Source organism: Coregonus lavaretus (genome assembly GCF_964263955.1).
Source record: "Coregonus lavaretus genome assembly, chromosome: 10".
In the NCBI taxonomy this organism is placed as follows: domain Eukaryota; kingdom Metazoa; phylum Chordata; class Actinopteri; order Salmoniformes; family Salmonidae; genus Coregonus; species Coregonus lavaretus.
In genome coordinates, this window is record NC_139997.1 from 42,006,169 (window position 1) to 42,019,934 (window position 13,766).

Consider the following 13,766-nt stretch of genomic DNA (forward strand, 5'->3'; position numbering starts at 1 on the left):
AAATACTTGATATCGTTGATAAGCATACACTTAATGACATTCCTACCATCTGAACTATGTACTGTCTCTCACCTCTCCCCCCCCCCCCCCTCCTGTACCTTCCTACATTATGGGGGATGCGCGGAGACCTTCCCTACAAATCTTCCTTCTTAGGAAATAATGTCATTCGTACTTGTAACATATTTTCATAGACCTATCTAGAATACTACTAAAGCTATCTAATGCAACTTTTAATACACGTAAAAACTCTCTCTCCCTACACCCATTGGGGAATTGAATAAGTGCGTCTTCCTAGTTACCCCCCAACCACGCCTCAAATCTTCCATTCAGCATTAACCAACCAAATACTAACTAGTATCCGGTTATCATTCATACCAGCCGTTGAATTCCCTCATACACACAGATTTCACCTTATGCCATTCAAATGCCCAACAAAACATAATAGTTCAATGGAACCCTCTATTGGCTCTCTACTATTTATACATTACTTCTATAACCACTTTAGTTATGGTCCGATTACCCATTAAACCTTATCACATAACCTTATCACCTAATCAAACAACGGCACAACCTTAAACTCATATCGGCCGGCTGGTAGCCCAGTAACCAAGAGCACCGTGTCAGCAACCGAGAGGTCGCCGGCTCCAACTCCCGAGCCGACCAGGCGAAAAATCTGCCGATGTGCCCCCGAGCAAGGCACCCAACCCCCACCGCTCCTGCAAGTCGCTCTGGACCAGAGCGTCTGCCAAATGACCAAAAATGCAAATGTAAATATTCTCTACTTTCTCACTCATGACGTACGTCTACGTTTGGGTGAGAAAGTTCATACGTATATATCGTTGGAATTTTATAGGTACCTCTCAAATAATCGCTTCGTGGTGTTTTTAGCCAATTCTTAATCGACACGAATCATTTCTTCAAACATTTTACCCGTTGAACCAAAAAATAGACTGTCCTATCTCCTACACTGCCCTTTCCTTTACCCCTGCAGTCACAATGGTTATGACCTGTTCTGTTACAGTATTTACACGGGGCCTTACACTCCCTTGCCAAATATTCCTCTTTGTTACAGTTAAAGCACTTCCTCTCTCCTTCGCGCTTCAAAAAGACCCTCGCTGTCTCTAGCCCCTCCCCTCGCTGTTTTTTCAAATCCGTTCCACAGTTTACATGCACCTTCTTAATCATAACTTCTAACTTTTCCACATCGAGATGCCCAATAAATCCATACCTCTTCTCCCAAATGGATCCATAAAACATATTTCTTCGATCTCTTCCTAACATATATCTTTCATCCCCCGTTAATTCTCGGACCTCTTTATAATATTTATTTCCCATGGTGGGAAAATAAGAAATCCCCCCGTTTAGTAATAATTCAATCCAGAATTATTTTCCTAGGAGTTATTATTTAATGCGTCTCTTGAGCCAATGTTATGATCTGCTTTTGTAATTAACCATTTAAATTATCTAACCCGTAACCCAGAGTTCTTTTTAAAACTCCGGTTTCATGAAAAGGGTCAGATAACCATTTTTTCTCACGCGATCTAATTCAGTCCCTCCTTGAAACAATTATCACGGATTTTGATGGATCATCAAGTCTCACACGTATACAACATTATACGATCATTTGCTAACACTATCCGTAACCTAGAGGTCGTAACTGCTCCAGTTTCATGAAACAGACACAGTCAGAGCAAATCCCCAGTTGTTTACGCGACTTTTGACCTGTTTAATGTATCTATCGCACACAACGAAAATTATCCCCCTTCCTGTTTATGTTGTAAAGACTGTATCTCGTACAATCTCAATATTAACTAGATTGTTTTGGTGATAGCTATTTACCTAGGGTCAATTACGGACCCTCCTTCCTTCCATCATAATAATAATTATTTCCTTTGAGATTTTGGTAACTATTCTCTGCCCTTCACAAGAATTACTATTCTTATACAAGTTCAAATCAATTAACCAAATCCATGAATAAAAATTACTGACCTTTTCCTTGTAGTTTGTATTTAAATGCTTTTTCAAACTCGTTAACGTCTTTATCGTTCATAAGAGTAATCACCGGCCTGTTTATAACCTTAACGTCGAAGGCCAGGACTATTCTCCACGGATGCAATCACCCGCCCGTGCACGGTTTCGGTGTCCTTAGAACGACAAAGACGTATTTAAGCTCCGCTCGAAGGACCACTTGTCACGAGAATTTCTATCTCTAATTCAACCTAAGCTTGAATCATTACCAGAGGTTGTAAGGCTCTGGTTTTAATCATAAATGATTCAAGGTCCACAACCAGCAAGAATGATCTGTATTTTTATTCATGGAGAGCTCTGGCGCCAAAACCCATACACTCCTGTTTTATACCCCTTGACACACAAAGGCACTTTGCTCCGCCCACCTTTAGGAGGCTTTTTTTTACCCGTTTTCTCAGTCCCCTTCACCCTGGAATGTTTAGTCCCGCCCCCCTCTGTTAGTGGGTTGCCACTACATTATAACTCTAACACCGTTCACACATTTATACTGTATTTGGGGTGAAATCCTTTAGTCATTATTCTTAAAATACAAATTAATCTAACAGCTCGTTACCTGTATAAAAGACACCTGGGAGCCAGAAATCTTTCTGATTGAGAGGGGGTCAAATACTTATTTCCCTCATTAAAATTCTACACCTGCATTACTAGCTGTTTGGGGTTTTAGGCTGGGTTTCTGTACAGCACTTCGAGATATTAGCTGATGTAAGAAGGGCTATATAAAATAAAATTGATTGAAATTGATTGAAAATGCAAATCAATTGATAACATTTTTGACATGCATTTTTCTGGATTTTGTTGTTGTTATTCTGTCTCTCACTGTTCAAATAAACCTACCATTAAAATTATAGACTGATCATGTCTTTGTCAGTGGGCAAACGTACAAAATCAGCAGGGGATCAAATACTTTTTTCCCTCACTGTACGAAGTACTTTAAAGTAATTTTACTTAAGTACTTTACACCTCTACCAATTAGTGGAAAAAATATCATAATTGTGCTGCCTGTCTAAATGCAGCCATTAATGTGGCTTGTGCATCTAGACCTGAGGCTATGTCTACACTTGACAGTTCATGCAGCTTGTATTCTGATTGTAGAGTTTTAAAAATATGTTACCCCTTTTTTCTCCCCAATTTGTGATCTTGTCTCATCGCTGCAACTTCCCAACGGGCTTAGGAGAGGCGAAGGTCAAGTCATGCGTCCTTCGAAACATGACCCGCCAAGCCGCGCTTCTTAACACCCGCTTGCTTAATCCGGAAGTCAGCTGCACCAATGTGTCGGAGGAAACACTGTTCAACTGATGACCGAAGTCAGCCTGCAGGCGCCCGGCCCGCCACAATGAGTCGCTAGAGCGCGATGAGCCAAGTAAAGCCCCCCCGGCCAAACCCTCCCCTAACCCGGACGACACTGGGCCAATTGTGCGCCTCCATATGGGACTCCCGGTCACGCCCGGTTGTTACACAGCTTGGGATCAAACCCCAGGCTGTAGTGACACCGCAACACTGCAATGCAGTGCCTTAGACCGCTGTGCCACTCGGGAGGCCCTGATCATTGAGTTCTGATCACTGAATTCCTAACACGTCATGCGTCTACACCTACATTTAAATGTGTCTGGATTCCATTTTCCCGTGCTATATTGAAATGCCAGTATGCATTCTGCAAATGGTGGAACAGGCTAAATCTGATAATAACACAACGACTACTGTAGCCAACTACTGTAGCTAGCTAGCCAACTAACCTCTGACAAGCGAGCTAGCGAGCAAAGCTAAAGGGATTGCAAACAGGTTAGCATAACTCTTGCCAAACAATAAATTGTTTTCCTAATAATGCTGGCTAGTATTTATGAAGCCAGCAAACAATTTCCTCACATGCTAGGAATGTATTTCCTCCAACGTTTAATGCAAAAATGCAATTTCAGAATGTGGGGGGGACATGCCCCCACCCCTGTCCCCCCCCCGCCGTCCCCCGTGAAAGTTGCGCCCCTGCTAAAATCTAATTAGAATGAGGAGGTGTTTTTTGGTGCAACAGTAACATTAGCCTATAGGCCTTCTCTGCTATGCTATTATATTCGATTTTGTTATGTAAAATACTAATTCATTGTTATGTGATCTTGCGAGACATTGATTCAGCTTTGATCTAACTTTACTGAACGAGCACCTTTGTGAGAAGTGTTAATCTTCCATTTGTAATAATAATAATAGTAATAACTGATGAGTAGGACTTTTAGACGTAGGCAACAGATCTCGATGAGTGTTATTGTAAATGATTGGAGTGCCCTTCATGGTTCTGAAAGGACAGCGCTAAATAAACTTTGATTTGATTTGCTTGAACACATGGTTACAATACACCCTATTACAGAATAAAATAAAATAGAGGTGTGAACTACAGTGGGGGAAAAAAGTATTTAGTCAGCCACCAATTGTGCAAGTTCTCCCACTTAAAAAGATGAGAGAGGCCTGTAATTTTCATCATACGTACACGTCAACTATGACAGTCAAAATGAGAATAAAAAATCCAGAAAATCACATTGTAGGATTTTTAATGAATTTATTTGCAAATTATGGTGGAAAATAAGTATTTGGTCAATAACAAAAGTTTCTCAATACTTTGTTATATACCCTTTGTTGGCAATGACACAGGTCAAACGTTTTCTGTAAGTCTTCACAAGGTTTCCACACACTGTTGCTGGTATTTTGGCCCATTCCTCCATGCAGATCTCCTCTAGAGCAGTGATGTTTTGGGGCTGTCGCTGGGCAACACGGACTTTCAACTCCCTCCAAAGATTTTCTATGGGGTTGAGATCTGGAGACTGGCTAGGCCACTCCAGGACCTTGAAATGCTTCTTACGAAGCCACTCCTTCGTTGCCCGGGCGGTGTGTTTGGGATCATTGTCATGCTGAAAGACCCAGCCACGTTTCATCTTCAATGCCCTTGCTGATGGAAGGAGGTCTTCACTCAAAATCTCACGATACATGGCCCCATTCATTCTTTCCTTTACACGGATCAGTCGTCCTGGTCCCTTTGCAGAAACACAGCCCCAAAGCATGATGTTTCCACCCCCATGCTTCACAGTAGGTATGGTGTTCTTTGGATGCAACTCAGCATTCTTTGTCCTCCAAACACGATGAGTTGAGTTTTTACCAAAAAGTTATATTTTGGTTTCATCTGACCATATGACATTCTCCCAATCCTCTTCTGGATCATTCAAATGCACTCTAGCAAACTTCAGACGGGCCTGGACATGTACTGGCTTAAGCAGGGGGACACGTCTGGCACTGCAGGATTTGAGTCCCTGGCGGCGTAGTGTGTTACTGATGGTAGGCTTTGTTACTTTGGTCCCAGCTCTCTGCAGGTCATTCACTAGGTCCCCCCGTGTGGTTCTGGGATTTTTGCTCACCGTTCTTGTGATCATTTTGACCCCACGGGGTGAGATCTTGCGTGGAGCCCCAGATCGAGGGAGATTATCAGTGGTCTTGTATGTCTTCCATTTCCTAATAATTGCTCCCACAGTTGATTTCTTCAAACCAAGCTGCTTACCTATTGCAGATTCAGTCTTCCCAGTCTGGTGCAGGTCTACAATTTTGTTTCTGGTGTCCTTTGACAGCTCTTTGGTCTTGGCCATAGTGGAGTTTGGAGTTTGACTGTTTGAGGTTGTGGACAGGTGTCTTTTATACTGATAACAAGTTCAAACAGGTGCCATTAATACAGGTAATGAGTGGAGGACAGAGGAGCCTCTTAGGTCTGTGGTCTGTGAGAGCCAGAAATCTTGCTTGTTTGTAGGTGACCAAATACTTATTTTCCACCATAATTTGCAAATAAATTCATAAAAAATCCTACAATGTGATTTTCTGGATTTCTTTTTCTCAATTTGTCTGTCATAGTTGACGTGTACCTATGATGAAAACTACAGGCCTCTCTCATCTTTTTAAGTGGGAGAACTTGCACAATTGGTGGCTGACCAGGGGCGGTGTGTTCATTAGGGCGATATGGGCGACGCACTGCCAAACGGGAAAAGGAAGGGATTTTTTTTCTAATCAATTATATCACGGCAACAGTAGTTATCAGTGTTCTAATCTAGACGTCTGATCTGCCACTAAATGTCCAATCAGGCTAAAGTCGTGCTTCAAATGGCCCCGCCCCTTTTGGGGCGATTTCAGTCAGGTTGAAAATCGCCCCAGAAGTCTCTCATAGACTCTCATGTAAAATCTTTTTTTTTCAAATATCAGAGCTTTCAATACAATCTCTATGGGTTCCGGGAGGGCTTGCACTTACGCGCTTTCGTCATACGTAACATAACCATGAACGTAACTAAGAAAAGAGCGGGTAGCAGCGTCAATCAATTCACGTACTACTGTCAAGATGGCTAGCGTTCAGTGCAACTCGATTGTCTCTTTGAAAGAAGTTCCTTTTTGTCGGCGAACAAATCAAGATAAATTGGCAACGAAACAATTAGGACCTCCCAGACCAAATTTAATAATTCAACAGGTTTCTACTAAAGGGGGAAAGTCCTACACCCGAGGATTTTCCAAAAATTGGTACGAACGAAAAACCTGGCTAGCAGGCTGCGATGTAGCTAATGCAGTCTTCTGCTACCCCTGCTTACTCTTTCACCCTGAAGGCGGCACGGCAGACAGCACCGCTTGGACAGCGACTGGTGTAACGGACATGCACCATCTTTCAGAAAAGATTAAAAAACATGAGCTGTCAAAGACCCACATGGATAGCTGTTTGAGATTGTCTGCTTTGGGGAGAGTGAACATTGCCACTCAACTGGATGAGGGATACAGGCTAGCTGTCCGCCGCCACAACGATGAGGTTAGCAAGAACCGCCACATCCTCAGCCGGCTAATCCAGTGTGTGAAGTTTTGCGGAGTGTTTGAGTTAGCTTTGCGAGGCAAAGATGAAACTGAGGGCTCCACCAACCCTGGTATTTTTCTTGGACTTGTCAACTTTGTGGCACAATTAGATGAGGTGTTTTATGGAAATGCATATTGTTTATGCAGTGTTGAGGAATGTGAAAGAACACCCTTGATTATTTTTACTGTGATAACTTATTTTGCTTTTGTAAGCCAACACTTTTGAGATCAGTCAATAAATGCTTCTGGTATTGACTTATATGCTGCCCCTGTCTTCATGTTGTTGCTGGACATATCTTTTTTAAAATGTGTGTAGGTCACCTAAATCATCAGAAAAATTGCCCCCCCCTGAGAATTTTTTCAGGAGCCGCCACTGTGGCTGACTAAATACTTTTTTTCCCCATTGTATCAATTCATTAAATTTATTTGCATAGATTTAATCAATAAATATATTGACCAAGTAGTGAACATAAATTATTACTATATAGAATTGCAGGAAATTCGTTTTAAAACAGCCATAAAATCAAGCTTTTGGTGTGGTGTATTCATGCATCTCAATAAACTATAACCTAAATGCATTAGTACCTCCAACTTGGCCTAATTTACATGAGCATTTTCCCACCCCAATATTTTTCTTCAGTTTTATGAACATCAACGCAGACACGGTTCATTTAGATATTTTTTTCAACCTTCTGATGTTCTTAACTTGTCAAGCCTCCAAAGGGCCTCTGCAGTTCTCCTTGTTGAAATATTTTAAAAAGCTCCAAATGTAAAGGCAATGCAGTGATGGCAGGGAAGATTGTAATAATAACAGGTCAGTTTGAAAAGATTTTGTCCTTTAAAAATGACCTTTTTAAATTGAATTATAGCTTGCCTATACTAAAATTGTTGGACATTTTCTTAAAGTGGCTGCTATCAGCAGTAGAAACAATAGCAAAGTGTTTTACCCATGTTTCGGTAAAAAGCTGAGGGATGGGGATGGAGAAATATAAACACTCAAATTCATAGACAGGGCTATCCATGATATCACAATTATAGTTTTAACCATGTTTTGAGACTATATAGTGTTTGTTTACATTTACTTTGTTTACAAACAGTGGAGTAAAACAAGCTTATATTTTGGGTTCTGATGCGGTGCGACAGTTGAACTAAGCTCATGAGGCATTTATAAGTTATATTCTTCAAGAATACTTGGGTACATACAATACCTTCAAATTAGTGGATAGGCTATTTCAGCCACACCTGTTGCTGACAGGTGTATAAAATCGAGCACACAGCCGTCCAATCTCCATAGACAAACATTAGCAGTAGAATGGCCTGTACTGAAGAGCTCAGTGACTTTCAACGTGGCACCATCATAGGATGCCACCTTTCCAACAAGTCAGTTCATCAAATTTCTGCCCTACTAGAGCTGCCCCGGTCAACTGTAAGTGCTGTTATTGTGAAGTGGAAATGTCTAAAAGTAACAGCGGCTCAGCCGCGAAGTGGTAGACCACACAAGCTCACAGAACGGGACCGCCAATTGCTGAAGCATTTAAAAATCGTCTGTCCTAGGTTGCAACCCTCACTAACGAATTCCAAACTGCCTCTGGAAGTAACGTCAGCACTGTTTGTCGGGAGCTTTATGACGTGTAGCCAAACACAAGCCTAAGATCACCATGTGCAATGCGAAGCGTCGGCTGGAGTGGTGTAAAGCTCGCCGCCATTGGACTCTGGAGCAGTGGAAATTCTCCCCGTTCTCTGGAGTGATGAATCACACTTCACTGTCTGGCAGTCCAGCAAACAAATCTGGGTTTGGTGGATGCCAGGAGAACGCTACCTGCCCCAATGCATAGGGCCAACTGTAAAGTTTGGTGGAGGAGGAATAATGGTCTGGGGCTGTTTTCCATGGTTCGGGCTAGGCCCCTTAGTTCCAGTAAAGGGAAATGTTAACGCTACAGCATACAATGACATTCTAGATGATTCTGTGCAAAAGTTTGGGGAAAGCCCTTTCCTGTTTCAGCATGACAATGCCCCCGTGTACAAAGCGAGGTCCATACAGAAATGGTTTGTCGAGATTGGTGTGCAAGAACTTGACTGGCCTGCACAGAGCCCTGACCTCAACCCCATCGAACACCTTTGGGATGAATTGGAACGCCGACTGCGAGCCAGGCCTAAATGCCCAACATCAGTGCCCGACCAGCAAAGCGGGGACCAACTCCATATTAATGCTCATGATTTTGGAATGAGATGTTCGACATACTTTTGGCCATGTAGTGTATCATTAATTTTTAAGTCCAAAGTAGCAACTGCTGATTGCCCCTTTAATCAAATAGAAGGAACTGTTTTAAATGGCGGCAGGTAGCCTAGCGGTTAAGAGCGTTGTGCCAGTAATCGAAAGGCTGCTGGTTCTAATACCTGAGATGACTATGTGAAAAATTGGTGTGCCCTTGAGCAAGGCACTTATCCCTTATTGCTCCTGTAAGTCGCTCTGGATAAGAGCGTCTGCTAAATGTAGAAATGTGGTGTCATCTGTGTTGCTGTCTCATGCATCCTTTAGTAGGCGATACTATTGTACCTCAGTGCTTGAATCAAGTTTTAATCAGGTTTGTTTTGCACTTCTGGAACTGTCCATGTCTTGTTCTCTCTATAAGTGGCAACACTGGCATTGGAAAGCCACTGCTATGGAGCTTGCCAGGAGGGGTGCAAGAGTAATCCTGGCATGCCGCAACCAAAAGAAAGCTGAACTTGCTATAAGTGATATAAAAAGGGTATGAGAATCTTATGAAAATCAATTATTCCTAATTTGTTTTAGAATATCAATTAGTTAGATGTATCATTTGAAATAATTGTATGCCTGTAAATATAGGCCTAACAAATTGTGATTTGTATTTCAGGAGATGGGCAGCACTGATGTGGTGTACATGCAGTTAGACCTGGGGAGCCTCCAGGCAGTGCATTCTTTCACTGAGACCTTCCTGAAGACAGAGACTGGATCTGCTCATTAACAATGCTGGTTAGTGGTCATATTCTTTTTTTCTCTTAATTGTATTAAAAAGAAGACATGAGTGGGAAAGGGCTATTGGACTGTATTGCACCATCTGTGATCTCTCCCTCAGGTCTGGTGGCGGATGGGCGCACTGCTGATGGCTTTGGTATTGAGGTCAACCACCTTGGCCACTTCCTGCTGACCTGTCTGTTGCTGGACCACCTGAAGGAGGGCACTGGGAGCCGTGTAGTCACACTAGGCTCCATGGCCTGTCGCTGGGGAAACATTGACTTTGATGCCCTTGTCACTAATAAACACCTGGGCACCGGGAGGTAGAGCTGGCAGTTCTTCCACACTTACTGCAACAGCAAACTGTGCAATGTTCTCTTCAACCACAAGCTGGCCAAGAGGTTGAAGGGGACCAATGTCACTTGCTACAGTGTTCACCCAGGTTGGTAATTTCCTTCAAGATGATTAAATGGTAGATCTGTCACTATGAACAACAATGAGTCCCTCCCATACTACCTCGCCTCACTTCTAAATTAGAAATCTAGTAACTATAAAACTCGCTCTCAAGACTGGTTGCCACTAGAGGTTCCACGGGTCTCCTCTGAGTTAGGGAAGGCTGCTTTCAGTTACAATGGCCCTCAGTCCTGGAATGGCCTACAGGTCACTCTAAAACTTGATTATTTGGTCCCAAAAGGTGAATTTAAGGCTCTGTTAAAAAATGTGACCAATGAAAACTGCACTTGTTTTGATTGATTGTATATATTTGTTTTTACTGCCCTTTTGAATGTAACATAATTTATTTGAAATGTTGTAACTGTAATTTTGTAGTGATCATGCTTGAATTGTTGCTCACATAGCTTGAACTGTTGTTCTCAGGGCACCTTTGGAAATGAGACCCTGGTCTCAATGGGTTCCCTTGGTTAAATAAAAGTGAATAAAATACACTCTACAAGTCATGGGTTACAGGCTAATGGTGTGCATTTTACTGTGTTGGATAGTTATCAGTTCAACTGTATTCTTTCCATTAACCCACATCTCTATTATGTTTGGCCCCTGTAGGAGTAGTGAAAACTGAGCTATCCTGAAACTGCAGCTTGTGGCAGAAATTCATCATCGAGCCAATAGCCAGACTGTTGTTCCTGGATCCAGAATCCGGTGCCCAGACTACACTCTACTGTGCCCTCCAGGAGGGCATCGAGCCCCTGAGCGGACGCTACTTCTTCTGCTGTGCAGCACAGGACGTGGTTGCCAAAGGCAAAGACGACGCTGTCGCAAAGAAGTTGTGGGAAGTTAGTGAAAGGCTGAGTGGCCTGTTTTAAGGTAAAGGGGACACTTTTACATACTGCTACAAGACTTAACCATTCACTTATGGACAATTAATTTTAGCAATTTGCCCTTTTATTCTTTTTCTTTTTTTAAATATTTTGTATTCACAGAAAATTGAATACATAACATTGTATTGTTCATTTTCGCTCTTTTTGTCCCCCCAGAATACCTTCAAACACATTATAAAAGGAAAGGAAATACATTCAAATTAAGTTGCATATAAAAAAACTAAAGCAAAAAGTATTGCCCTTTTTTTATTCTGTTGTATTATGGTGCCTTTTCATACAATTACGATCTGAGGCTTTTGGTATTGTTCAGTCAGTGCTGAGAAATAAATTAACAATATTTGGTGGTTTACAGATCTGGGGGAAAATGCTCCTTGTATGACTCTATTGATTAATGTGACAAGAAGAAACTGCTCATACTACACCATTGATGTTGGTGACATTGATATCCACCTTTTTGTGGCGTGTCTTGTATTGACGATGATGAGTGTGCAGTAAGTGTGCCTAGGACAGGTCCAAAGACTTATGTAGCTCTTGTAGAAATGGTTTGACTTATTATAATAAAAATGATACAAGGGATTGATTTCCCTAGGCGTTGCCTTATTGTTGCCATCACCTGTAATTTCAAATAGAATAGAGCTCTATCGGATATAACACAGTGACTAAATCCAGCATGTTACCTACCGCACTAGCAGTGTTGGAAGCTACTCTGAAAATATATAGTTTAACAAGCTACCAATTACTTCACACTGGAAGAAGTTAAGCTACACCAAAGCTAACCTTAAGAAAAATATAGTTTACTTAACTAAAGTTTCTTAGAAAAAAATTATTCAATACTTTGTGAAAAAACATCCGAAATGTCATAGACTACAAATTGCAAGAACAGATCACTGTAGTCAGACGTTAACAGAATGTGTGATTTAGCCTACTGAACACAAAGTGAGAATTAGGCAGGTCTGATGCTGAAAAATAAAGGAAATTCTTCCCTATTTCACCCGTATTTTATTTTAGAAAAAAAAGTAGTGTGTAGTTCCAGTAGTTATCATTGCCACTACATGGCAAAACAGTTATTAACTACTGAAATCACTACTAATATTTGAATTTAGTTAAACAAGCTACTGCAACATGTAATTCAGTTACTAGTTGAATTACATGTAGTTCACTTCTCCCCAACACTGCGCTAGTGAATGTAATGGGCATATGCATGTAGTGTAATTAAACTGCATACTCAAACAGATTAGCTACCTTGTATACAGTGCATTTGGAAAGTATTCAGACCCCTTGACTTTTTCCACATTTTGTTACTTTACAGACTTATTCTAAAATGGATTCAATAAAAAAAAAATCCTCAATCTACACACAATACCCCATAATGACAAAGCGAAAACAGGTTTTTAGATATGTTTGCAAATGTATTACAAATAAAAAAACTGATACTGTTTACATAAGTATTCAGACCCTTTGCTATGAGACTCGAAATTGAGCTCAGGTGCATCCTGTTTCCATTGATCATCCTTGAGATGTTTCTACAACTTGATTGGAGTCCACCTGTGGCTTCAATGCCATACAACACTCCTTCAGTAGCCTCCAACTGCTCTTAAACACTAGTAAAACTAAATGCATGCTCTTCAATCGAACGCTGCTGGCACCCGCCCACCCGACTAGAATCACCACTCTCGACGGGTCTGACCTAGAGTATGTGGACAACTACAAATACCTAGGTGTCTGGTTAGACTGTAAACTCTCCTTCCAGACTCACATTAAGAATCTACAATCCAAAGTTAAATCTAGAATCGGCTTCCTATTTCGCAACAAAGCCTCCTTCACTCATGCTGCCAAACATGCCCTCGTAAAACTGGCTATCCTACCGATCCTTGACTTCGGCGATGTCATTTAAAAAATAGCCTCCAACACTCTACTCAGCAAATTGGATGTAGTCTATCACAGTGCCATCCGTTTTGTCTCCAAAGCCCCATATACTACCCACCACTGTGACCTGTACGCTCTTGTTGGCTGGTCCTCACTACACGTTCGTCGTCAAACCCACTGGCTCCAGGCCATCTATAAATCACTGCTAGGCAAATCCCCGCCTTATCTTAGCTCATTGGTCACCATAGCAGCACCCACCCGTAGTCTGCGCTCCAGCAGGTATATCTCACTGGTCATTCCCAAAGCCAACACCTCCTTTGGCCGCCATTCCTTCCAGTTCTCTGCTGCCAATGACTGGAACGAATTGCAAAAATCTCTGAAGCTGGAGACTCTTATCTCCCTCACTAACTTTAAGCATCAGTTGTCAGAGCACCTTACCGATCACTGCACCTGTAGACAGCCCATCTGAAATTAGCCCACCCAACTACCTCATCCCTATATTGTTATTTATTTTGCTCTTTTGCACCCCAGTATCTCTATTTGCACATAATCTCTTGCACATCTAGCATTCCAGTGTTAATACTAATTGTAATTATTTTGCACTATAGCCTATTTATTGCCTTACCTCCATAACTTGCTACATTTGCACACACTGTATATATATTTTCTGTTGTATTTTTTTGACTGTTTTTTTACCCCATATGTAACTC

The 13,766-nt window shown here is 41.7% G+C and overlaps 1 pseudogene across 1 annotated transcript; it reads left to right on the forward strand.

Moving 5' to 3' along the window:
• Positions 1-7,828: 7,828 nt before the first annotated feature.
• On the forward strand, positions 7,829-11,175 carry LOC311136340 (dehydrogenase/reductase SDR family member 13-like; annotated as a pseudogene). The gene is made up of 5 exons: positions 7,829-7,836; positions 9,513-9,629; positions 9,756-9,874; positions 9,978-10,298; positions 10,916-11,175. The product of its transcript is annotated as a dehydrogenase/reductase SDR family member 13-like (transcript).
• The last annotated feature ends 2,591 nt before the right edge of the window (positions 11,176-13,766 follow it).